This window comes from Callionymus lyra, chromosome 1 (genome assembly GCF_982586985.1).
Source record: "Callionymus lyra chromosome 1, fCalLyr1.hap1.1, whole genome shotgun sequence".
In the NCBI taxonomy this organism is placed as follows: Eukaryota; Metazoa; Chordata; class Actinopteri; order Syngnathiformes; family Callionymidae; genus Callionymus; species Callionymus lyra.
Window position 1 is genome coordinate 33,627,454 of NC_141818.1, and position 26,514 is coordinate 33,653,967.

Genomic DNA, 26,514 nt, shown 5'->3' on the forward strand with positions numbered 1-26,514 from the left:
TAAAAAAGTCCAAATACCTCAGACGCTGCTAGCCCTACATCCTACACAGACAGGAAGTACTCCGGGGAAATATCACAAGCGTTTCCAGTACTTCCTGTCCGTGTAAAATGTCTGGCCTAGCAGCGTCTGCTGAAAAAATCATCAAAATATAGACATTTTAAAAGTTTGTCCAGAGCAATTCCTGTGCCAGTCACTACATAAAATAAACATACATTTCCTATAACTCTCAAGATTACTCAACCCTTAGTCAACATGAGGGTGAGTAGAAAACGAGGGAAGTTTGATTCACCACTTTCAGGGGAAAATGTGCAAACAAAACCCACAAAACCATTTGCAAAAAATGTTTAAACATATAAAGCTGTATCCAATTTATACAGCAAGGAAAGTGAAAATGTTTTTTATTTATTTAAAAAAATTTCAACTTTGCTCTAATTAATCTGCTATTTTTTTTGTTTGCCTTTGATGCACATTTTTACATAGAAAACAACAAAACCCTCCCACATTAGTGGAGCTTCAAATCTTGAATCAACTCATTTAAATTCTACGTGACACATTCAAAGGCAATTCAAAATATGACCAGGCTCTTTTCTTCTTACACTTTTCAGCTCTTTATCAGCTGCAGGGGAAACAGCAGGACGAGGTCACAACATGTCCCTCAGAAGTAACTACTGAGGCGTAAATCAACACATGTTACCATATGTTAACATTACTTTTTTTTATTTTAATTCTGAAATGGCGGACTACCATCCAGCTACCATCCAGTTTGAACAAGCTTGACACTGTGAGGTTGAGAATCACACTCGGCCATATGTGACATGTTCGATCGACCGCTGAGAGATGTTGTTATCATTGAGATTTTCGTGACAGTCAGTGGAGTATTACTTCTTCTTTTACCAGAAGAGAGCATGTTTGTCACGGTAAAATATTCTTCAAACGTTTTTCCCTTACAACAAACATACATAAAAACGCAGAACAAGTGACCTGATGGCATCATCATCGTCTACAAATGTATCGCACGTATTCCTCGGCACATCTGTAAGGCATGTTTGACACGACAGGTCATGGCCACAAATGAGGAAAGGAAATGCGAGGCTGACCGATATTTTAAATCATAAGAAAGTAGAATTGAGCCACTTGCGTCCACCCGAAGGTCAAGACCTTCTATCAATTTTCCTTAATCACAATGTGCCCATACGATGCATTTAATTTCCCCGTTATAACGGAGCTTCTTTTCTTCCCTTTTTCCTGCAGTAGGTCTTTTTTTGTCATTTAACCTTTATTACCTGCCACATCAATTGACCAGATCAAAATCAGCACCTTGTAACACACTTGCCTCGTCTACAATTAATGTTAAACAGGGAGTCTTATTAATGCTTCTTTTCCACGTTGACCTTTCAACAGAATCGTCGGCTGCGAAATTCTGTGCTCCTTTTCCAGAGTAACTTCCTTCAAGATCCAATCAAACTTTGGGTTTATTTCAAACTTTTTTTTTCTTTTTAACTTATTGGACCAATGTTATATGACAAATCTACTCTCAATAATTCCCAACAAAAGCAAACAATTAACCAATTAGGTTTGAGATGCTAAGGACACTTTTTACTTACTAATATCCAGGGCTTAATGTGTAGTCACGATCACTACAAAAGAGTAAAGTCTTGGCTCTGGACTATTGCAACAGTTTGTTTTCATGTCCTAACTAGAAGGACCTGTCTCGCCTGCAGTAAATACAGAACTCTGCAGCAAGAATTCTGACCCGCTCTAGTAGAAGAACTCACATTTCTCCGACCCTTAAATCTCTTCAATGGCTGTCAGTTTCTTTCATGATCAACTTTAAAATTCTGGTTCTTACTTTCAGATCTATTCATGGTCAGACTCCTCCTTACATCAGTGATCTGATCCAGCCTTACACCCCAGCTCTGAGGTCTGTGGATCAGAATCTACTGATGGTTCCTGAACATGGTTCAGGGCCAGAGGAGAGAAATCCTTCCAGGCTGTTGCTCCTAAGTTTTGGGACGATCTTCTTCTTCCTCTGTGTTGATGGATCTACTGACTCCTTCAAGAAACATCTTAAGACACTTTTATTCATGCAGGCTTTTCCTTGATTTTTTGAGTGTTATTTTGATCTTTTAAGTATATATTTTATTGAGTTTCGTTTTGATTGTTTAAGCGCTTTGTGACCCTGGTCTGGAAAAGCGCTCTACAAATATAATTTACTTACTTACTTTACCTTGCTGTCTCTTTGGCCCTGTTGTATTCTCACTAGCGTACATGTGATTGGCCATTTGCAACATGACTATGCTAACGCTCGCCACCAGTTGGATGTATAGAGTGGGAACATTGGTTGCTAAAACATGGCATGTTTGTCCCAGTGTGGGTATATTGTTTGACAGGACAAGATTCCTCCAAATACAAGAGTTAGTATGTAGTGTTTTTTTTTAATGCCAAGTAATCAATCCGAAAGCTGCCATCTTGGAGGTACTCGTGTAAACAAAGTGCACGACTTTGTGGAAACCCTAAATTATTGCAATGTTTTGGGCTGTACCAATCGGTCAGACCGTGAGAATAATTTAATCAACTGAGTTATCAGTCAGGAAGCACAAATGCCAAAAGTTGTCTGAGGAAAGGAAAACCAGGATCTAGGCAAAAAAATATATATATAATTTTGTTTGGAGCATTTCTTGTCAGGAAAGGAAATGTTGATAGCAGCAGCTATGAACTAACAATTTACTTACAAAATGATTACCTTATCATTGCATTGCATGGTGGGAACTTCAAAAAGATGACTCGGATTTCGTTCCATCTCTGGAAATGACCAGTATTGAAGAAACTGATCTGATTCATCAATAAACCTGGCTTATTTTTGAACACCTGTCCATTTTTAATCATTGCTATTGTGTTATCTTGGAATGAAACTGAACGCTTTCATGAGAACACAGATTTATTTGTTATTTATGTGATCATTAAAAACCACACAGCTGTCAGAAAATACAGTTTATTTACTATCCAGAAATACCAATTACAAAATCACACCAACTCAACTTATAATAGCAGTTAATGACTGTTTGTTGTGATGTCAATTTATGATTGCAAATATAACAAAAACATACATACAATTTCACAAGTGCAGTCCTTGGAACAAATAAATGTGAAATAACTGACGCCGACTTTAACGAGACAAAGCGTTGTTTAAATTGTTTATCCACAGCTGATGGACACGGGCAAGTGTGGTGCGTTCATTAAAGTAGGAACGACTATGGAGCATTCATTAGTGTTGGACAAATAAAATTGACAGAAAATGAACTTTCGACAAATGAAAATCCACTAAATTGAATAAACAGATAACAGAAAGCAATGTTTATTTTGGCTAGGATGGAAACAGAATTCTAAAGTCTATAATGTCATGACAATATAACATAATGGTTACATTTGGTGATATTAGCAATGGTTTGTTTCCCGTAACAGGTTCATATATCAATGGGTTTAAAAACTGGAAGGGAGCGAAAAAAAAAACAAAGAAACTTGTGAATTTGTATTTAATTGCATTTAAACACTCATCATTATCATTATTCACTGACCGGTTGATCTCCTCAGCTCCATCTGCATCTGAGTTCTACTGCTCTGTCGATTAAAGTTGTCATAAGAATATCTCGGGCAATTTGCTGCTAATGAAGTCTGCTAAACTTCTCCTTACTATCCCTGCTAAATATATATTAATGAGAATCTTGACAGAAAATAAAGACATTATGTTTTGCGTCACCGATAGTTTTCGAATCCGAGGAAACACAAAATGCTAAAAAAAAATGTATTTTAGTATTTGCGTCACTGGATGGATGGATGGGTAGGTAGGTTGGTGTTTGGTTTGGTTGGTAGATGGATGGATGGATGGATATATGGTAGTGATGGGCTGATAAAGCTTCATGAAACAGTGTCATGTTGTTTAGAGGTCAGTAGGTGGCGCCATCAGTTTAAAAATGATGTTTCATTGGAACACTGGTTCAAAACAAAGGAAAATAGTGCAGAGACCGCCATCTAGTGGAGTCTAGAAATAATGACACTGCTTCATGAAGCTTCATAGATGGGTGGATGAACCGACGTTCGGATGGACGGAGAGATTTTTAGTACAAGTGGTGTGAGGTGGGCACGAAACGTAGCTGTTTGTAAACAGCATCATACAAATCTCTGTCTTCTACAAATAACGACAGTTGATCTTCTATTTCCATGTAATCTCTCTCACCATTCCTATTCAAAACATTTTAAGTAAACCAGTGATTTCTTACAAGCTAAGTGTGTGAACTAAGGGCCAAAAAAGGCTGGAACCAGACAGCACTACACTTAGTCATTCAACCCCATGGTTCCTGCATTGATATTGAAAAATGAACTTTGGATCTCTCAGCATTTTTTTTTTTTACTTTGGCTCACTCTGGTTTGCTGATGCAACACACTTCACTGCAGAGTGTCTTTCAATGGAATCTTAGAGACTCCACTATTAATGGCCCATTTTATGAACTATTATAGCTGAATCCACTCCGGTCTAAAACATACGCCCCTTAGGACAGATTTATTAGAAACGGTAAATCAAAATTACAGGTATCGCCGTTTGGAAGTGATTTCGAAATAAAACAGAGAAGTTTGACATGTCCCCGAATTTCATAATGAAATTCCAAATCAAATAAGAGTAGCGGAGATCCTGTATTTCTTTGACAACCGTGTCTCAAGTTGTTGAAGATTTAAAAATACAAATACACCAAAAAAGGGCTTCATTTATGTTGTGTTTCCACTATTATTTAATGAACTGCTCATTTGAAACATCCCTTTTATATGTTATAATTATGAATTATTCATGAATATGGGATTATTTTTCATTGAAATTAGCCTTGTTATGATGGTTTCTTTATTGGGTAAAAAAAAGCATATCTTTTTTGAACAAACAAATCTTCCTCAGTGAAAGTGTTCAAGGTGAACTTGTTGATCCAACAGTAGCAGCGGGACATTGAAGTACGGAATACTAAATTATACTCTTTGATCTTTGCTTCTTCTATTCCAAAACACTTTAACTTGAGCAGAGGGAATATCCTCAGTGTTCTGGGTTTGGTTAAAGGTCAACTAAAGTGTTGATTTAAGTGTCTCCTAAGTATATCCTGGGCCTCTATTGTACTCATCAGTTTCACTTAAGTTGCCCTTTAAACTGTTCTAGTTACTCTCAGGGGAATCTCCTGTAGTAACATGGATAAAATGATTATTTTTTAAATATATTTAGATATCTAGACCATTAAACAAATGTGATATAAAAGCTATTCATAAGTAAATAAAACCTTTAAGGATTTAAGGACATTTTCCCGCTTATGACGTCTTCAGTTCACGGTCCATGTGACCACAGTGATCCAAGTAGCCGAGATGGATTAATAGATTCTTGTCACTGATTATTAATCAGTGAGACGTCTTTATTTAAATGGCTGTGGTGAACTACGGTTCAGCCAATCAGCGTCTTCTTCAGCGAGACATGTTCCATATCTTCAGTGGTGCAGATTTATATAGAATAACCTGTACATCAGCATGTCTTGTGATTATTGATTGCGATACAAACGATAGTGTCAAAAGATCCTTCATTCAAAATACCATTTAAATATACTTTTAATTTTTAAAAATCCAATCGTCACTGCAGGATGTGAAGTCGTCACTAGCCCAAACCCCTTCTGTTCATTCTTCACTTTCTATACCTAAACCTATACCATGTCTCAAGTTGCATATAAAAGTGGGTCAATCTAGTAAAAACAGTGGATTTGAGAAGTACACCTTGGATCATTTATATAAAGTGCGTTTTTTTAATCAAAATGTACATTACATTTTAATTCAAAAAAGTATTTTTTAGCCGTTTCCTCTGATCTGATAGAACAATGTGGTTGGTAATGTGTGAAGTTGTCAGCGCCACCTCAGAGCCAAAAATAAGCAAGAACTCAGTTTAGAATTTTTAAACAAAACGTGATAATGATAATGGACTGAAATGAACACTATATAGATAAGGGACTAATTCTGAAGCAGAAATGTCCACCCACTTCTTCAAAAACTGTTTAGCAATCGTCATTAATAATTGGTATGGAGATAATTAACATACACTCAGGAGATGACTACAGGTTTATCTCTGTTTTATATTATAAAAAAAAGAAAGAAAGAAAACAAAAACCTTTTAATTTCAATTATCTTTATAGTTTTATGTAAAGAAAATGATTGTAAACCATGTGTGTGGTATACACTGTAAAGAAAAGGAGTACAATAAAACAGTGATAGCAGTCATGAGAAGGATGACTTTATAACATTGCAGTGAAAATAAAATTAATTAAGAACACATTTAAAAAAACTAACAAACAACTCTTTTCAAATAACCACAAAAGATCCCTAGACATGATACGATAAAAGCTTAACTAAAAACATGGTGCAGGGAACCGAGAAGGTTTCAATGAACTTCAGGGGGATTATTAAAGCATACTTTATGGCGGAGATTATAGCCAAAATAACAGACCCATCACACGGTCAATGACATAAAACAGAAGATAAGATATGAAGATATAATATAGAATTAGAACTATTTACCACTGCTTGAGTTTTGCTTGATATTGGATGTCTTGGACTGTGACCTACTGAAATTAAACAAGCTAGATTTAGCTGTGTTTTTTTTTTTTGCCGTTTTTTTTTTTTTTTTTTCGTTTAATCCTGCTGGTAAGTTAACTTAAAAATCTCCCCAAAAGCAGCTTAATTTAGTCACATATCCGATGTTTTATATTATACTCGACTCTTTCAGTGAGAATTACTGCCGAAAATTATCTATATCATTTAATTCCTTCTCAGTTATTAATCACGGACACGTTTTATGGCTCGTGCGAGGCGGCTGTTCAACCAACAGGATTGCTCGCTTGTAGGTTTTAGGATAGAATGTATGCCTGGATTACTTTTGACATGAGTTCCTGTTAAATGCTTTGGGATTTGGATTAAATCCTTTTTCTTTTTTTTTTATTTAAAACATACAATAAAATCAAGAGTGTTTCCTAATAGTGGTGGAATTAAAAGCTTAATTGTGTTCCCAACAAATGAATGGCAGTGAGACTTATAAATGATTTTTGTTTTTCATTAGTGGTACATTAAGGGATTTATCTAAGATATGCATATTGGTAAAGGAATAAGGCTTTAATCTAATCGTAATTTAAGTTTATCATGTGGTTTTAACTAATGCGATGTGATTGTGCAGTTCACTTTTACTAGTTCAAATAAAAGGGGGGGTTTATAAAAGTCACCTGGTTTTATTTAATTATAAAATTTAATTTTTTTGTAGTGTACTCATTTTTATATGACAATAAACCTGTCATTGGGCATCACTTTAAAAATGTATGTCTAAAAAGTAAAAGGACAAAATGCCAAAAACACAAAAGGTTAATGAAAAGTTAGTGAGGAAAGGAAAACCCAAATGCAACACAAATGGCAGCACAGGGACATAGAGTGAGAACCTTTGAGCAGAAAACATACAGATTGAGATGAGAGTCTCTTTTATAGTTTAAGATCCCAAACAAGTTATCTCCAGATACTTTACAGTTAAAGTAAGACTATATTTGGAGAAAAGAAAAACAGATCCCAGCAATATGGAAGTATACCTGTGCCATCAGAATATTGAATGGTTGAATTAAATATCGCAAGGTTGAATTCATTTCAATTATACATTATTAGTTATATTTTAATTTCAATTATTCAGTATTTGTTATATTTTAATTTAAATTATTTCTTTTTTTTTAATTTCCATTATTAAATATTTTTTATTTAAAACTTTAAAAAAAACTTTAAAATAAATAAAAAAAAGCCTACATTGTTACTGGATCATACTTGCATAAACGATCAGGTGACATCATCACTGCTGCATCAGTTTAGATATTTTCATGACAAAGTATCAACTTTGTTTTGACGTCTAGAGCAGGGGTGCACAATACGACGTATTGCACAGCTACTGCGAGTAGATCGCGTGATTTAATAAAATCTGATAATAAGAAAATAGTAAAAAGAGCTCAGATTGGCTGCTGTGCATGTCAATCAAATGGTTATTGCCCCGATTGGTTGACAATTTGATTGACATGCACAGCAGCCAATCTGAGCTCCCGCCTATTCCAATGAACCCATGGCAATGTTCATATGAATCGAAAATAAAAAGATATAGAATTATAAGCATTTTTTTTTTAAATAATATATCGAACAAAATAATGCGCGTTTGATTGCTTCAGGTCTTCTCTACGAGAGTCACAGAAACATCATGTCAGTTCCATCAAAGCTATTACAAAATGTAAGTGAAATATTGCATAAGAAGAGTAATTTTGAAAATTTCAAGAAGAAATTGAAAAAACTAATGAGTGTAGTAACTTGATATGAAGGTACTACATAAGTGACATGCATTTGGTGACCATCGGAGCTGTAATTACAAAGCTATTACAAAATGTATGTGAAATATTTCACAAAAATGGTGATTTTGAAAATTTCAAGAAGAAATAAAAAAAAATAATTAGTGTAGTAACTTGATATGAAGGTACTCCATAAGTGACATGCATTTGGTGACCATCGGAGCTGTAATTACAAAGCTATTACAAAATGTATGTGAAATATTTCACAAAAATGGGGATTTTGAAAATTTAAAAAAGAAATTTTAAAAAACAATGAGTGTAGTAACTTGATATGAAGGTATTACATAAGTGACATGCATAGGGTGACCATCAGAGTTGTTATTACAAAGCTATTACAAAATGTATGTGAAATATTTCATGAAAATATTGATTTAAAAAATAAATGTAAAAAACTAATGAGTGAAGTAACATATATATGGAGGCTCTCTTTAGTCACATGAACATGGTGACCATAACATTAAGGAGATATAAAGACGGGAATTAAAAGAAGTAACTTTTTCGGTGTTCGTCTATTGGAGGACGGTCCCTTATACGCCGCCTCACTTACCGCCTGCATAGAGATCCGTGTATTTTATTAGGACAATATGTCGAAATATTAAGGTTCAAACACACGTGTAGTCAATACAGCAGGTGAGTCTGATTAGAAAGAGGTAAGATTTGTAATTCAACACCTTAGCGTTCCCGAGTTATTAACGCGCACAGATCGAATCTGCCAATATCGAGCCAACTTTACTTAAGTAGTGAAGCTGCAAGTTCCAATGAAAGCGCATCAAATGCTGGTTTTCCTCATGTGATCATGTGATCGAGGATACATCCCTAAAACACACTTGTATTAATACAACATCACATGGTGACTTTTCGTACATTACTTTTATCTCCAAATATAATAAGAATACGCTCAAACTCAAACACGTTATACAGGTGTGCGCAGGTGAGCCACAAATTCTAAGGAGGCTCAGAGACGATCAGACAAAGCGATGATGATGTGAAGTTACTGATTAACAGTTTTATTCTCGTTAAACTTCATGTGAAGATGTTTTAAAATTTAAATAATCCACTGGTCTCCTCTGTTAATGCAGTATTCTTGTTAATAACCGTGTGTGTAAAATATAAACATTTACACCAGAGCACATCTGAACTCATTTACAAGAGTGAGATTCAAATCAGACATGTTTAAAATTAACAAATATAAACTGTTAGTTTGAATTTTCATTTGTTTTTGTTTTTTTATGATCACAGAAAGGAGAAATTTAAGTCTTGTGCTTCATTTAAATTTGATTGACATATTGAAATGGAGGCATGGAAAGGGATGAACCCGACTGAATTATTTGTTGGTTTTGATGAACATGGAAAAAAGGCTTGAATTTGTGTCAAGCACAGATTCTTACACATAAATATTTTTTGTGCACCATTTGGATTCGAATGAATGACCATTTTTAGTAGGAAATCAATGCAATTCTTTCAGTGGAGGATGAGATTTAACACAGGCTGACACTGAGCCTAAGACCAGGTCTCATGGACATTTTTTGAAGTTACTCTCAGAGGAAAAGTATCTTCTTATGAGGAAATATGCTCCTCACGGACTGCACTAAGTTGAATCTAGTTATTTGTGTAAGTCAGCCTTTATATGAAGATGATTAAATCCACACATCCTTCCATCATGACTGATTATCAGTCCATTCACTTCATTCAGTGCAAGTCATCTGAGTGAAGTATGTACTTACTTACGTTGAGCAAATTTGATAAAGGTAGATCTATTGAACTTGACAATGCAAACCGAAAAAAGGAGTTCAACATCTTAAACTACATCTCACTATCAATCGGTAGATTCTGATGTCAAAGGAATTAAACAATAATGCTGTTTTTTTATATTGAATTTAAAATGCTTCGATTTATTTAAAATTGAATTTAAAATACTTAAAATAAAATTATATTGAATTTAAAATGCTTCGAAATTTTTTATATTAAATTTCAAAGGCTACGAATTAAAAAAAACAATGAATACTTACAATTAAAATATAAGAAATTTTGAATAATTGGAATTATTTCAACCATTTAATATTTGAAAAAATAAATTCAACCATTCAATATTCTGATTGCAATGATATACTTCCATACAGCAAGTCAACAATAAGTGAAATCTCAGGGTGACAGTGTAAAATCTTCCTTTTGACAAACAGAATCCTCGAGTAGAACCAGACTAAACGTTGAATGTTAATGGCGGGAAAGACGGGCGGGGTGAAGAGAAGGGAGAGAGTCGATATTAGAGAAGAGAGTGTTGAGTAGAAGAAATTGTAACAGAACTTTATCCAATAAAACTATTTTATTTTTTTTAATGTATCTGTTGCTGCAGATTTGGACAAAGTCCAGTCCATCCCTTCATTAATATGGGCTTGTGACGCTTCATGAAACTGTGTCATGTTGTTTAGAGGTCAGTAGGTGGCGCCATCCATTTAAAAATGATGTGATGTTTCATTAGTTAGAGATTAGTTAGATTAAAAAAAAAGTAAAATCGTGCGGAGACCGCTAATCTCTGCCTTTTCTACTGTTGCGTTCATTGTGAATCCAGTAAAAAGGCACTTTTAAATAAAGTGTGTTATTATTGTTATTGTAAACGAGTATAGACACTGTGAGTACACAACATTGTATTGCCATTTATTCACTAATCATGGAAGAAAGGAGATCCAGATGGGATCACAGGAAACGTTGTTGGCAGGCATGAAAAAAATCATCTGCGAGAAATGTCATTTCGACACTTAAATGCCATGTACTCACTGGAGTTGACATTTTTAATCGTTACTTTCGGGAACTATAGCAACTGAGACCGTTTTGGACCAAGAGCCTGTTGAAATTTTCGCCACCGCGAGAAAGTTTCTTGTAATTGTTTGACGTGTTACTGGTCTGGAGTCTTGTTATTGAAGATATCGAAGGACCGGTAAGGTTTAAAGATCTGGGAAGTTAAGTTGAAAAATGAGATGACCCCTCTGAAAGTATACTCTCATTTTACAGGATGCTGACTGCTACAAGATGGAAGGACAGATTATTTATTACATGGAAAAAGTAGTTAGTTTAATTATTTGTTAAACACTTCCACCAATATTTATGTGATATTATGTATGCAAGAAAACCTTTACTTTCCCATGTCACTCGTTGAATGATTTGGATACAAGTTGGCTGTACAATGTATTTCAAATTGAATATCATTAAAGTCCGTCTTAAAGTAATAGTTCAACCGAAATTCAAGTTTCACTCATTTTCTACTCATTTCGATGTCCACTAAGTGTTTATTTTCAGAGGGATCTGTACCTTTTTAGATTTACAGGCAACAATCTCACGTTGAGTCTTCATTACAAGATGGACGTATTGAAAAAAAAACAAAAAAAACCTAGCACTGGATAATAGTCTCACTGAGTCTCAAAACATTGATTTAATGAATGAGAAATAGGAAAACCAATAATGGAGTCTATATACATTTACTCTAAAACACCAGAACGTTTTCTATGACCTGTACAATCAGTTGAAACATGGAACAAAATGTACTCTGTGATATACTTGGAGTTTCTAAAATGACGTCACCTCAAGTCGTGTTTTTCTCTAGTTGAATTGGTTATATTAAACCTTTGAACCTTTTTTTTCCCCCACATATAAATCTTGAAGGATTCAAGCAAAAAAAAAAAAAAAATCAGCAAATCAAACTTTATTAAAAACGTTCACAATCATTTTAAACCTCATTCATTTGTAACACACGGTATGATACGGATCAATCAAATGTTAGCGCCTTCAAATTAACTCTCAAAATTGTCATAACACGTAAAAAGCAACACAATACACTTTTTTTCAGTTCATTCCTCATCCACAAATCCCTCAAATGTATCATCTATTATCAAGTTGGAATGGCGCTGTATCCACCATCTAGAGACCACTAGCTGGCGGTCTCTGCACCATTTTCCTCTAAACAACTGTTCCAATAAATCAACACATCATTTTTAAACCTGATGGCGCCACCTACTGACCTCTAAACAACATGACACCGTTTCATGACGCTTCACAAGCACATCACTAGAGCTTGCACTTTAACAATTTGACACAATATCTAGCAGCTGGAGTCATTTAGTTCATCCACAAGGAAGTGTTTTCCGTGATCACGTTGTTATGGTAACACTTGGTATCGCGAGAATAGCGGGGTCAAAGTTGGGCTTCCGGATCCGGTGTGTTGTGTGTGTTTTGATGGTGATCTGTGCTTCAAATATTAAAAAAGCCAAGAACACTGTCTACTTCTTGTATTGTGTATCGCGAAACCTTATTCAATCCATATATAAAGCCCTCAACATTAAAACAATTTTTTTTGTTTTATCAAATGCTTTTTTAATGCGACTTTTAGTATATGAAAAGGACAGGGATGTGCACCGGAATCATCGATTACTTTTTAAAACAAATTTTGGAGGGAATTATAAGTTATAGCTGAGTTGTCAGTTTACTTAAACCTTCATTTTAGCTGCTCTGATAACCTCAAACAAGAGTACTGCATGATCAGCAGACTGCCACTATTGACAGATTTTTGCCGTAAGCAAATCGTTGGTAGCGCGTCACGCGCCATTGTTCCAGTTGTGATCAATTTGCGATGATTCGTTTCAAGGTCAACACGCTTCTCATTTTACTTGTAAAAAGGAATGAGCATTTCAGTGGTGGTTACCCTTTGTTGCTCCGATTTCTTTTTTTGAGCTAATGCCACAAAACAAAAATTGGATTGTATAATAACAATATAAATAAGATTTCGGTGGACAGGGAAAAAAAACCTAATAAAGAGTACAAAAAAGCAGTGTGAATTAAGAAGAACAAAAAGAGGAAATCCAGAAAGTCTAGCGGGAAGAGAAGGGACATACCATGTAGCGAAGATTGTAATCTGGCGCCTGCTGCTCCAGCTGATCTATTGATTGCTTAAGGAGATTCAGCCGTTGCAGCAACAGGCGCGGGGGTTCTGAAAAAACCAATGCTGTGTCTCAAATCGCATACTAATCTTAGTATGCTAGAAGTTAGTATGCATCAGTTTAGTATGCATACTAACTAGTACGCAAATTCTCCGCAGATAGTATGTCTCAAATCAAACCCTGAAGCTACACACTAACCGGAAATCACATGACAGCTTCTTCTTCTACTTCTATTTAACGATGTTTCAAGCAGCTGTTTTAACGCTATCGCCGACACCTGCTGGCAGCACGTATTGCAACTTTGGAAAAAGAAATAAAGAAAAAATATGAGAATCTAAATAATCGCGAGATATTTAAGCTGGTATCAGCAGCGAAGACGTGTTTATCCTCCTACTGCTGCTGAAAATACACATTTAAGTATATGCATATATATGCATTTATATATGACGTAACTTCCGTTTAAAACGTCACTAAAATGGCGGCTGTTTAGTGTGGTTAGTGTCCATCGAACCATGCTAGTTTTGTGGGCGTGTTAGTATGCCAATTTAGTATGCATGGCGCACTAAATTTCGCATACTAAGAATTGAGACACACTAACGTACTAAAAATACTAACTTTTAGTACGCTAGTATGCGATTTGAGACACAGCACAAGTATATCCAGCTGCAGAGGCAGAGGATTCAGACCGACGTCGATTCAGACAGAAAGTGGGTTTAGACAAGCTTTTGGGGCGTGGCCAATTCCGGAAGTAGCCTCAGACTAACTACGCCTTTTTTTTATTTTGTGAAAGACTTATCGAAGACGAAGATGGAGGAATTTGTACAAGACACCAAAACAATTAAAACTGTGACAACCATGGCGGACAACACGGTAAAATTAACAAATGACAATTTTCAAATTTCTTTTAAATGTTTACTGTTATTTCATGTCATAACGTTTTCATGTAATTAAATTACTATTTTGAGGCTTTTGAAAATGTTTACTGTCATTTCATGTCAGAGTTTTCATGTAATTAAATGACTATTTTTACGCTTTTTAAAATGTAAGAATGACACTGACAAGATATTGTGTACAGTGTTCCAGTGTCTGTTTGGTAAACTGTTCAGGATTTTATACCAATAAACACTCATTTATGTTTGATTTTGAGACAATTCACCAACATTTTTATCTTAAAAAACATTAAGGGATTCTCTTTAATGGTAAAAAATAAACAAGTGAGTGAATAGTTCATGGCAAAACAATAAGTACTTGTTTATGGTAACCCTTGCTGCAGGACATAAACAACGTAAACAAACAAAAATGGAACGGGTTCAAAACATGTTATATTTTATTTAAGTCACATTACGTAGCAGGTATCATTAGATCATCCATTATCTGCCAGAAGTATCTTTACAGCGCTGTTTACTAACTAGTTGTGTTGTTTTTAATTATAAATAAACTAAATGTGTGTTGAACGTTCAACTAACTAACTCCCCGTTTAATTAAATTTAATCACGCTTTGTCGTTCGATATGAAAATCATGTTTACCATTTGAATGTGTTACAGATTAGTTTTAAAAACATGCTCGCAAACAGGTATTTAAAAATGGCGCTGTTTAAAAAAAAAAACACTCGTCTGGATTTACATTCCGTCTGAAATTACCGGCTGCAGATGGACCCTCCTCGAAAAAACAAACCCAAACAAGTAGACATAACAGGAAGTGTGTCAAAATAAAATCACAAGCCATGACACAAATATGAATAAAAACGATCTACTATCTCAATTGAATTTATGTTCACTTTACACTTTATAAAGTGTAAATTAGCATAGAAAAAAAAATACAATTATATATCCTCTGATATATTTTGGAGAAATGACCAGAAAATAAAACACAAAGCAAGTAGATCAAATATCCAAATGTGATTTTTTGTCTTTTATTTAGCTAAGCAATAAATAAATGAATCTAAAAATATTTACTTTGCCAGACATAATCACAACAGTCTTCATGTAGCGAAACACTAACATGAGCTAAAGATTATCTTTTACCACTCAACTTCATTAAGTATTAATCAACTTTGCCATGAACTACGGGAGGATTTACACGGTGTAAACCATCTGTCTATGGTTGTATAGGAAAAGTCGTACTACTTCAGTGTCAAGGCATCGTAGAAATCACTGTTAGCCAACAGTGTCCCATCCAAGCGGTGAAGTTGACTTCATTTTAAAATCCAGGTGCGAAAGGATGCAACAGGATAAAGTCAGTGAAGAGAACAAGACTGAATAATTTATTGTGTTTCCTCAAATAGCTACTGCTGCCATTGTTTACTTGAGCATCTTATTTTTCCTCACCTGCCATTCAAACTGGCGTCCTTTAGTGATACGTACAGATACAAGCGCCTATGATCTCCTGGACCTCTCTTAACCTTCTCTCTGACTAATCCTACTGGAAATTATACGAGAGTGAATTGCTCAAATCTATTATTCTCTTTATATATTCAACCCTCTAGCAGTACGAGTCGAGTGCCGAGATAAATAAGCAAAACATCAACTGAGGATGGAAGGTTTAATATGTTTTATAAACAAAATGAATCAATAAGAAATCACTATGAACCAAAACAAGCTGATTGACTTCTTTTGAATGTTCACCTCACAATAACACCTTTAAAAGTGGATTATTCGCTGTGATTCTTATTCATAGTTTCCCTTTAAAAAATGTTTGTAACTTATTGGGTCTCTCTTAACCTATGAACCTATGCTTTTCTTTTTATTCTTGCTTTTTGTACGGTGTCCTTGAATGCCTTTTAGTAAATCAAATCTGTACACAGTATACAATTAATTAAAAATAGTGAAGAAACTAAATAATTTAATTTCGTGATGGAACTGAAAACTTTTTTGTTCTCATTATTTAAGATTTTCCCATTTTTCATAGAACTGTGTTAACCTGCTTATTTTCCTTAATTAGTTTTTTCTTTTTAAAGTAGATTTGCTGTAGATATTTAAGATCTAGTAGATTCTGGAAGGCAAAAATCCAACTGCTATAAATGGAATATAATTAGGGATAAAAAATACTAGGGAAAATCCTCAACCAAAATCCGCATTTTGCTTTTATTTTCTCTGATAAAAATCTTTTTTTTTAACAGTTTCCTTTTCCAATTGCTAACAAAGCGCTTCGCAAATTTCAATTATTTTGTTTGTGTTTTTTTAAACCGTTTTCACTACTACAAAAATGGCCAAATTGAAATTGTATTCTCAAAAACACATTTTGTCAACTTATTGCCCACATTCAAAAGCATTCCGGTTAAAGATATTTTCTTTCTTTTATTATTGTTTACCATCTAAAAGAACAGAGACAAGTTTAGAAGTTTTGCTAACAGTTAACATAATGTTCATGGAGCATAGAATCTTATACCCAAACACAACACCAGCATGAAGTACAGATAAAAAAGGCACTTCTATTAGAAAAAAATGTATTGCATGTAATATGTAATGCATTGTTGAAGTGCGTTCATTAAAATTGTATATTTTGTATAACTGACATAGAAATATTGTGTTGAAAATGACTGGTTGGACAAACTGCACACGAGTATGGTCATGCAAGTTATTCACAGCACTACTTCAACATGTATTGTACATGTTTTATTTGTTAAAATAAAAATTTAATTTACCTTTAAATTGTATTGAAAGTTGCATAAAAAAGCATGATTCGAACTACTATGTATAATTGGTGATGTGCGTACTATAACGGCGGGTCTTGTTGTGTAATTGTAACAGTTTCTAATTCGCACAGACCCCTGGAGTATGTGCTCATGCTACATGGAATGATTGCTGTTGCATATTCAAGATGATCTGTCCCATGGGGGTCATTAAAAAGTGTGTTTCGAAGAGCCAGCAATCTCACAGTGCCGTTAATTAGCTATGGTCATGGGTATATTGAAATAACACTTGTTATCCTGTTTTTATGTGGACATCCTTATGCTGAGTAGAAAAAAAAAAGGTGAAGGTTATTAATTTCTCTCTGGGGAACGGAAAGATGAGCCGATTTGCATGAATCCACAGACAGTGTACTTAGGGGTAAGATGCGAGGGCCACCAGTGCTGAGACATTTTCACACTTTAAATCGACCCATCTTTAATGAAATATTATGACTGGAAACGTTGAAACAATTGTGTACGTTTAAAAAAAATATGTAATTCCACTGAATCATTAAAGAGCTGCAACTAAATGTACAATCTGGGCTTGTTACCAAATATGTCAGGGACATAATTACTTATAATAAACTTGAGTTAAAGTGAATTCCTGCACAATTTAACAGCAACAATTTACCACTTATTAACCATCATGAAGTACAACCTCACGACTTATTTGTTGTTGATAATTATCTGAGGAAGCTTCATGAAGCAGTGTCATTAGAGTCCACTAGATTGCGGTCTCTGCACTATTGTCCTTTGTTTTGAACAACTGTTCTAATGAAATATCATTTTTAATCTGATGGCGCCACCTACTGGCCTCTAAACAACATTAAACTGTTTCATAAAGCTTCATGAAGCACCGTCAATATTTTCAGAGTCACCTAGATGGAGGTCCCTGCACTATTTTTGTTTTGAGCAACTATTTTAACGAAACACCACATTTTTAAACTGATGGCGCCACCTACTGACCTCTGAACAACATGACACTGTTTCATGTTTCATCTAAAACTTATCGTGGTTAGCATATGAGTGAATGGGTGATTTTCAGTGGCTACTAAAAAAGTGAGTTCCCTAAAAAAAAGAAAAAAAAAAGAGAAAGATATGGAGAGAGAGAGAAACGAGCCAATAAAGTCAAATTAAGAAGAATTTAAACAAGTTCTCCATCCCTCCGCAAACACATGTACCAAAGCTTTTTTTTTTTTTTAATTCAGCGTCATGGAAACGTATCTATCTGTGAGCCACTGGCCAGGCACTAATTTCGGTGCAGCTGCTGAAAGCCTGTTGACAGCCATCCCCATGCATTAGTCAGAACGTCTGTACTTAAGTTCCATTAAAGGGATGTTTCTCCAGCCACTCCTCTGGTGAAAAACATCGTGTTATATCCTGAAATGTATAAAACGCATCACGTTAACGCTCTGTTATTCAGAAATCTCACATTAGCAGGTGCATTTTAGCAACGCCAAAAAATATGAAACACCTGAATTTTGACACCACTTTACGGTTCCTGTTAGAAATGGATAAGCAAGCTTTATAAATGATCTGATTCAAGCTTCTCTTTTGACTGGTGCTGATTAAAAAAAAAAGATGTGACTAAAAACAACCGACGCCCAGCATCAGCACGACTCACTGGAGAATTTCACCTTTTTTTCTTGTCTTTTTAACATTAAAACTAGACTAGACTTTTTTATTTTAGTGTGTCACACATTCAATGTTTTCTTATTATAGCAGCATTCATACAGGGTTAATCTTAAAGTTACTATTAAATGTCTGTATGTTTGAAGATGGTGTATGTCAGGGTTTTAAACTAGTGAATGTCTGATGAAGCTTCATGAAGCAGTGTCATTATTGTCAGAGCCCACTAGATGGCGGTCGCTGCACTTTTTTCCTATTTTTTGAACAACATCAAATCTTTTTTAAACTGATGGCGCCACCTACTGAACTCGAAACATCACGACACTGTTTCATGAAGCTTCATAAGCCTACCACTATGATAAACTTAACACAAGGGGCTAAAACCTTTTAGCTATCTACCTAAGGGAGGGAACAAAATTCATATTTACCGAACTTTCTGCAACAGTAGGTCTGATTGCGATATTATTATTTTAAAATCTTAGAGGCGCCATTTATCCTCCTCAATCAAACAACAAAATCCGTTTCCTTCAATATAATTTGTACTGATGGACTGATGAAGCTTCATGAAACAGTGTCATGTTGTTAAGAGGTCAGTAGGTGGCGCCATTTAACAATAATCACAAGAACTGTTGTGCAAAACAAAAGAAAATAATGCAGAGACTGCCATCTAGTGGGCTCTGGAAATAATGACACTGCTTCATGATGCTTTTTGGCCAAAATTTGCTTCAATGTGTGTCTGAATATAATAAAATAAAATTACTTAAAATCGGATTAAGAAATGACAAAGGATGAAAAAAAACATTTTAAGAACCAAATTACCTGAAGAGAGAGACGGTGGGGGAGAAGAGAGCCAGCTCAGGCTAATGTAAATTATTTAATATGTATTAAATAAGGTATGAATTCCATTGGATTTTTGGCTCTTTTTCAATTTTCTTTCTATTAAATCATCTTCTGCAGTATTACTTGGAATAAAGGGAGCTGAAAATGTGACTCAAGTTTTCAAGAACCCACTCAATAGAAAGGAATATGTTTAATTATTTCGACAAAACCGGTGTTAAAAAAAAACTTTACTTTTCTATTTCATCCTTGAGTATAAATAAGTAGAAATGTGAGGGACAAGTTCTTCACTACTACTCATGAGACTGCCGCGAGTAAAAGTGCAATAGAAAAAGTTAAGCTCTAAAGATTAATATACATAAAGCATCCTCTGATGTTTGTATTTTTAATAATATAATCATTTGTTTTCGACTGTAAACAAGGCACAGTTTTAAGCATCCATTTTGTTTGCATTGTTTGATGAAATGCACGGAAAAACGATTTCAATTTTCAAGTCCTTATTTGAAGTGAAAATAGGACTATGACTCACAGCAGGACTTACTTTTTCTCTCTCCATTGCTCTCATGTGGAAAATGGGTGCCTGAGACTCACCTGTCAATCATTTAGAAAGACTGTCTGCTTCTGCCTGTGATGTTTATCAATAATGAATTGGGCAATTTAACAACTTCTCTCTCTCATGCACTTAGCAACTCTGAAATCATTTACCTACGCTTAGTTTCTTATATGCAAACAACAGACATGATCCGTTATTTATAGATAGAGAAAAAAAACAGGAGCTTGTTTTTCTTAATTACATTTGATGCGTTTGTTGTTAACACATATTTTAACTCATTAATCTTCGAACGACAATTTTGTTTTGTTTCATCCATTACCATCTAAAAGTTTCCCAAATCTTGAAAAAGGAAGTGACGATTTGATGGATAATAGCAATTTATTATGGAGCAGAGAGCACCATCTTGTGGGCTCTGAAAAGAAAGACACTGCTCCCTGAAGCTTCATGAAGCAATGTCATTATTCTCAGAGTCCTCACGATGGCGGTATCCGCACTATTTTCCTTTGTTTTGAACAACTGTTCTAAGGGAACATCACTTTTAAACTGTTGGCGCCACCTACTGACCTCTGAACAACATGACACTGTTTCATGAAGCTTCATCGAACCATCACTCACTTTTGGTTCCAAAACAAGCCCGTAAATAAATAAAGACCGGATGCTTGTTTCCACAAAGGCACAAAATAAATCTTAAATCCTTAAGAATATTACATACAGATTTTTTTGGTATCATCTAAATGAAAGTCGTACATCAAGAATAACCAAAGAAAAGCGAAATAAAGCAAATTCTCAATAGGTATGTTGGAAATTCTTGTTTTATATATTATTAATATTTTTTTCAGGCCGTTAAATCATGGGTTTGGAGCTCAAGATCCAAACCTTCTCTGGCTTCCTTTGTGTTTAATAATTGAACCAACTTGAGTATCAATTTAATCTAAAGTCATGAATAGAAGATTTCATGGATCCACGTCGAAGTCGTCTTTCACGTCACTGGGAAAATTGTGTCACAAATCAAAGTCTCGGAAGTTTCCACGAAAGCCAACCAATGGACATTGGATGAACAGAGCTCTTTCAACAAAGGAAACTCCAGCAGAGTTTGAAGAATTCAAAATATTCCCGGATCAGTGTTACTGTCAGATCTAAAATTGAGTACCTGGAGAAGACGTTTGGAGGCCAATTGCAAACAGCTTTATCTTCCAAAACAAACCCTTCAATACATAAAGACAAAAACAACAACTAAACAACTTTAGAATAAAAGGTAAGGATTACTCTGTGCATGCCCAGGAGTTATGTATACAACGTTTTTTCTGTTTATAGGTTTTGCAGTCCATACATGAGCAGGACTAGTGGGAAACATATTTTTGATTGTCTTATGAAGCTTTATGAAGCCTGTCCTTTGTTTTTATAGCTTAATAGGTTTTGCCCTGTTTCGAACAACAAGCCAAAGGATTACCAGGAAGTAACTCAGGAAGATGGAGCCACTTCAAGTCCAAGGTACAGTACATTGACAACCTCCAATCTCCATCCAATCTTTTTCACGGGGGGCCAGGCATATACATGTAGAAGCACTTCCCAGGAAAGAAGCACGTCTTCAAGGCAGAATGTTCCAGATACTTTCCTCATTGGCATCACCGCCAACATCCAATAACCCTCTCCAAAGCAGTCGCAAGTCAAGAAAGCCTTCTTTAAGATTCCAGGATGTACTGTTCTTCACAAGCAAAGAACTGGCAGCTCTCAGGTGACCTTGGATGACAGCTAAAAAAATTTCAAAGACACACTCCGGCCAGAAAATGGTGCTGTGTACGGTCGTCTCTGAACACAGGATGGAAGAAGCATCAGAGAGGAGAAGCAAATAGCCCTCTTTGGTTGAACATCGCCAGAGGGCCTTTTGACAAAGTTCTTGAACAAGAAAATTGCAACAAAGGTCGTCCCTTAATTTTCAAATACACACTAAAGAAATGTTGCTGTCTGCCTACGCCCGGTTATTTTTTCAATGGACAGATAGCTACATTGGATCAATGCAGTTCCTCTATAAAAGCAAAATTTCGGTATCTCCATTTTTGAATGTTGAATTTACAACCTAGTTGAACGCTGTTAACCCCAAAGATTGGTTAGAAAATTGAAATTACATTACGGTATTCAGAATCCTCCAGACAAAGAACACACTTTTTGTCTGAGTGCCTAATTCTTTAGAAACTTGCATAAGCCTTTGGATGAACTAAACATTGAAACACGTTCTTTTCACATAGATTCTACTAGCAATTAGAAATTACCTGCTCAAGCAACAACATTAGTCACTCCAGTTTCCACTGAATACAAATTGTCATCAAGAGCAAAAAGAAGATAACATGAGTGCAAATCCAATTTTAATTACTTTATTTGAGAGCTTACACTTTTACAAGACCCAGGCTTTCAACAAAAACCCTCAGCAGTTTGCACCGAAATCTGCAATTTTTGTTTGGTTCTTCTAATTAACTTAAGAATTTTTATTCTGCTTGTATATGATTATTAACAACAATATTGAATCAAAATTATCAGTACTCGACTTGAAAATTAACTAATGGGGATCTGTCTTTGTCAAAACCGCCCTCCCCTTGAGTGAAAACTCATTGGATCAATTAGGTTTCCGCCCTGGTTGCTTCATAGATCGCTGGATTAAATCAGTTTAATGCTGATACGGTATCAACCCAAATGTGTTTCAAGCAATTTAGCCTAGCATCGCTCCAGCCCTGGTGATGAGCGAAATCCTAAATATGTCGTCATTCACGGTGTCAAGTCAGTGAAGCAGGACTTCCTGTCAGGATGGATGCATCCGTTATAAAGTAACATTTATGATTTAAAAAAAATGTTAAAAAAATGATTTAGCATTTGTTTTATTTTGGGAAATTATAGAATGCCCTTCACGGTTATACGTAATTCCCTATTGACATCGCAACGAAAAGGGCTTATAAAGAAGATTAAGGGTGCTGAGTTCATGAAAAAAAAGGTCTTCCACCTTCCGTGTGAGTCCTCTGATGGATGTACATTAAGTATTTTTTTCTGCAGTGCAAAAGTAACCCCATGCGATCTCAATTCACTCCTACAGTACTGAGGTAATTTAGTGTCGAAGAGTATGTTAAAAATGGTCTTACTTCATCAAAAACTTCTCAGCTTGACTGTGATAAGTGAAATGACTTTTTTTGAGGTGCATGTTGGCCGAGTGTTGCAGTTGTAAAAATAAAACCGACTTGAAAGAAAAGCTGTGTGTGTTGGAGAGCGAGACGTTGGGCTAGAGAGCTGAACTCATCTGAAGTTCATCCCTGTGGTGCCTGTCGTAAGTGTGCAGTTATGATGGTAGAGATAAGAGGTGAAATAAGGTCTCAGATCTGAGTGGGTAGCTTGTAAATCATCCAAACCTCCAAACTTGACACACAAACAAGTGTTTTGCAGAGTTTCCGTGGCCTTTTTTTCCCCCCTCTGTTCCTGACAAGCTCATTTCAACAAAACTGTTATTGCTTGATGACTTTCTTACTTTGAAAGTGTCGTTTTTATTTGGGTCAAATAAGTAAAAGCTGAGTCTGAGTAAGGGGGTTTACAAAGTGGCACTGCAACTTCAAAGAGGTTCTTCGTGATGCAACGCGGTGCAATTGAAAGCCAGACTCGAGTAACCGCGTCTTAAAAAGCAGGTATTTTAAACAAGTGGGAGGACGGAGATCGAGCTGGGGAGCGGGGGTGGGGCTTTCCTTATCTAAAACTGATCCATGCGATTTTCAAAATTAGGCAGGAAAATTGATTTAAATGCTATGATGTGCACTCTTGTGTCGCTCCTCTGCAAAAAGGGTCTGTGTGCGAAGAGGAAAGTTTCAATAAGCTAAAATTGGGGTGCAATCAGGTGCCACCAAATAAATTGCCTCTACAGATGAGAAATGAAATCATATCATGAACTCTTGATCTGATCCAAGCAGAAATTGCTGTATTTTTTTTTTTTTAGAGCTTCAGAGCTTTGAATTTGATCTCGTCATTTCAACAGGCATAAAACATATCTCCATTTTTTTGGAAAGAAAGTTAATAAATAACCAATAGGAAAGCCAAGGAAACTCTAAGGAGACGCCGCCTCTTCGGATATTAGATATCATCTGAAATTAAGAATTTTCCATCTGCTTCTGATTGATGTTTAAGTAAAGCAATGAACGTTGAGCCAACACAGAGTGTATTTTTTTTGTGTTTTTCAAACAAACATGAATCAATGCACTTTCTGGTACATTGTATGCCACCATTTGAAGAACGCTGACCTGCATACTCACAAGAAAACGCTTTTGTACATGTATTTACCATAATTTGCTGCAGGCTGTGTTCAAAGGCTGGGGGAAGAAACCCAGCCCTTTGAGATAAGCGGCCTTTTGTTTTTAATCAAAGCCTCGGTTTGAATGCGCAAATGTTCAGAATGACTAAGAGTCAAATGAAAAGAGATTTAGAAAGCCACAGAGCCTTCTGAATCAAATAAAAACCGAGCCACTGTGCAATGAGCACGCGTCATACTCGGAGCAAGTTTCTCAACAAAACAGGTATTATAATGTGTCATAACTGAATCAATAGTAAATACATTAAAGAAACACACCCAGGGGTATTCACCTGACATGACCCAACAGAACCAATCAGAGAACATGGATTCAGTAGAGCAAAAAAGAAAAAAAAAAGAAAAACACCAATATGTCAGTCAGGGACAGATTTACTTAAATCCCAGATTGGATGTTCTACTTTTTGGTGCAATCTACACTGTGTGTGGGGACCGTTTTAGATTAAATACATATAAACAAATAAATGTCAAAAGATTTTAAAAAATGATCATTCAGCATTATACAGGGACTGCGGAAATATTAGGCAAGTTGTATTTTTGAGGATTAATTTTATTATTGAACAACAACCATGCTCTTAATTAACCCAAAACACTCATTAATATCAAAGGTGAATATTTTTGGAAGTTGGAGCAGGGCTTTTTTAGTTTTAGCTATTTTAGGAAGATATCTGTGTGTGCAGGTGACTTTTACTGTGCATAATTATTAGGCAACTTAACAAAAAACAAATATATACCCATTATAATTATTTATTTTCACCAGGGAAACCAATATAACAGTTCAACAATCACAAATATACATTTCTGACATTCAAAAACAAAACAAAAACAAATCAGTGACCAATATAGCCACCTTTCTTTGCAAGGACACTCAAAAGCCTTCCATCCATGGATTCTGTCAGTGTTTTGATCTGTTCACGATCAACATTGCGTGCAGCAGCAACCACAGCCTCCCAGACACGTTCAGAGAGGTTTACTGTTTTCCCTCCTTGTAAATCTGACATTTGATGAGGGACCACAGGTTCTCTATGGGGTTCTGATCAGGTGAACAAGGAGGCCATGTCATTAGTTTTTCTTCTTTTAGACCCTTTCTTGCCAGCAATGATGGAGCATTGTCCTGCATGAAAATCATGTTTTTCTTGAAGGATGCCGACTTCTTCCTGTACCACTGCTTGAAGAAGGTGTCTTCCAGAAACTGGCAGTAGGACTGGGAGTTGAGCTTGACTCCATCCTCAACCCGAAAAGGCCCCACAAGCTCATCTTTGATGATACCAGCCCATACCAGTACCCCACCTCCACCTTGCTGGCGTCTGAGTCGGACTGGAGCTCTCTGCCCTTTACCGATCCAGCCACGGGCCCATCCATCTGGCCCATCAAGACTCACTCTCATTTCATCAGTCCATAAAACCTTAGAAAAATCAGTCTTGAGATATTTCTTGGCCCAGTCTACAAGTAGACGTTTCAGCTTGTGTGTCTTGTTCAGTGGTGGTCGTTTTTCAGCCTTTCTTACCTTGGCCATGTCTCTGAGTATTGCACACCTTGTGCTTTTTGGCACTCCAGTGATGTTGCAGCTCTGAAATATGGCAAAACTGGTGGCAAGTGGCATCTTGGCAGCTGCATGCTTGACTTTTCTCAGTTCATGGGCAGTTATTTTGCGCCTTGGTTTTTCCACACGCTTTTTGCAACCCTGTTGACTATTTTGAATGAAACGCTTGATTGTTCGATGATCACGCTTCAGAAGCTTGGCAATTTTAAGAGTGCTGCATCCCTCTGCAAGATATCTCACTATTTTTGACTTTTCGGAGCCTGTCAAGTCCCTCTTCTGACCCATTTTGCCAAAGGAAAGGAAGTTGCCTAATAATTATGCACACCTGATATAGGGTGTTGATGTCATTAGACCACACCCCTTATCATTACAGAGATGCACATCACCTGATATGCGTAATTGGGAGTAGGCTTTCGAGCCTATACAACTTGGAGTAAGACAACATGCATAAAGAGCATGATGTGGTCAAAATACTCATTTGCCTAATAATTCTGCACTCCCTGTATACCGTTGTGTATATGTAAGTAAGTAAGTAAGTGTTATTTGTAAAGTACCTTTCTAGACCAGAGTCACAAAGCCCTTGAACAA

At 35.7% G+C, this 26,514-nt stretch overlaps 2 long non-coding RNA genes across 2 annotated transcripts in view; one reads left to right on the forward strand and one right to left on the reverse strand.

Annotated features, from left to right (window-relative positions):
* Positions 1-26,514, forward strand: part of LOC148089165 (uncharacterized) — a 143,929-nt gene that overhangs the window by 68,587 nt on the left and 48,828 nt on the right. The window lies entirely within an intron of this gene.
* LOC148089166 (uncharacterized) lies at positions 25,429-26,417 on the reverse strand. The gene is made up of 3 exons (XR_015710472.1): positions 25,839-26,417; positions 25,674-25,708; positions 25,429-25,575 (listed from the first exon to the last, which is right to left on the reverse strand). It is a non-coding gene; the product is annotated as an uncharacterized LOC148089166 (long non-coding RNA).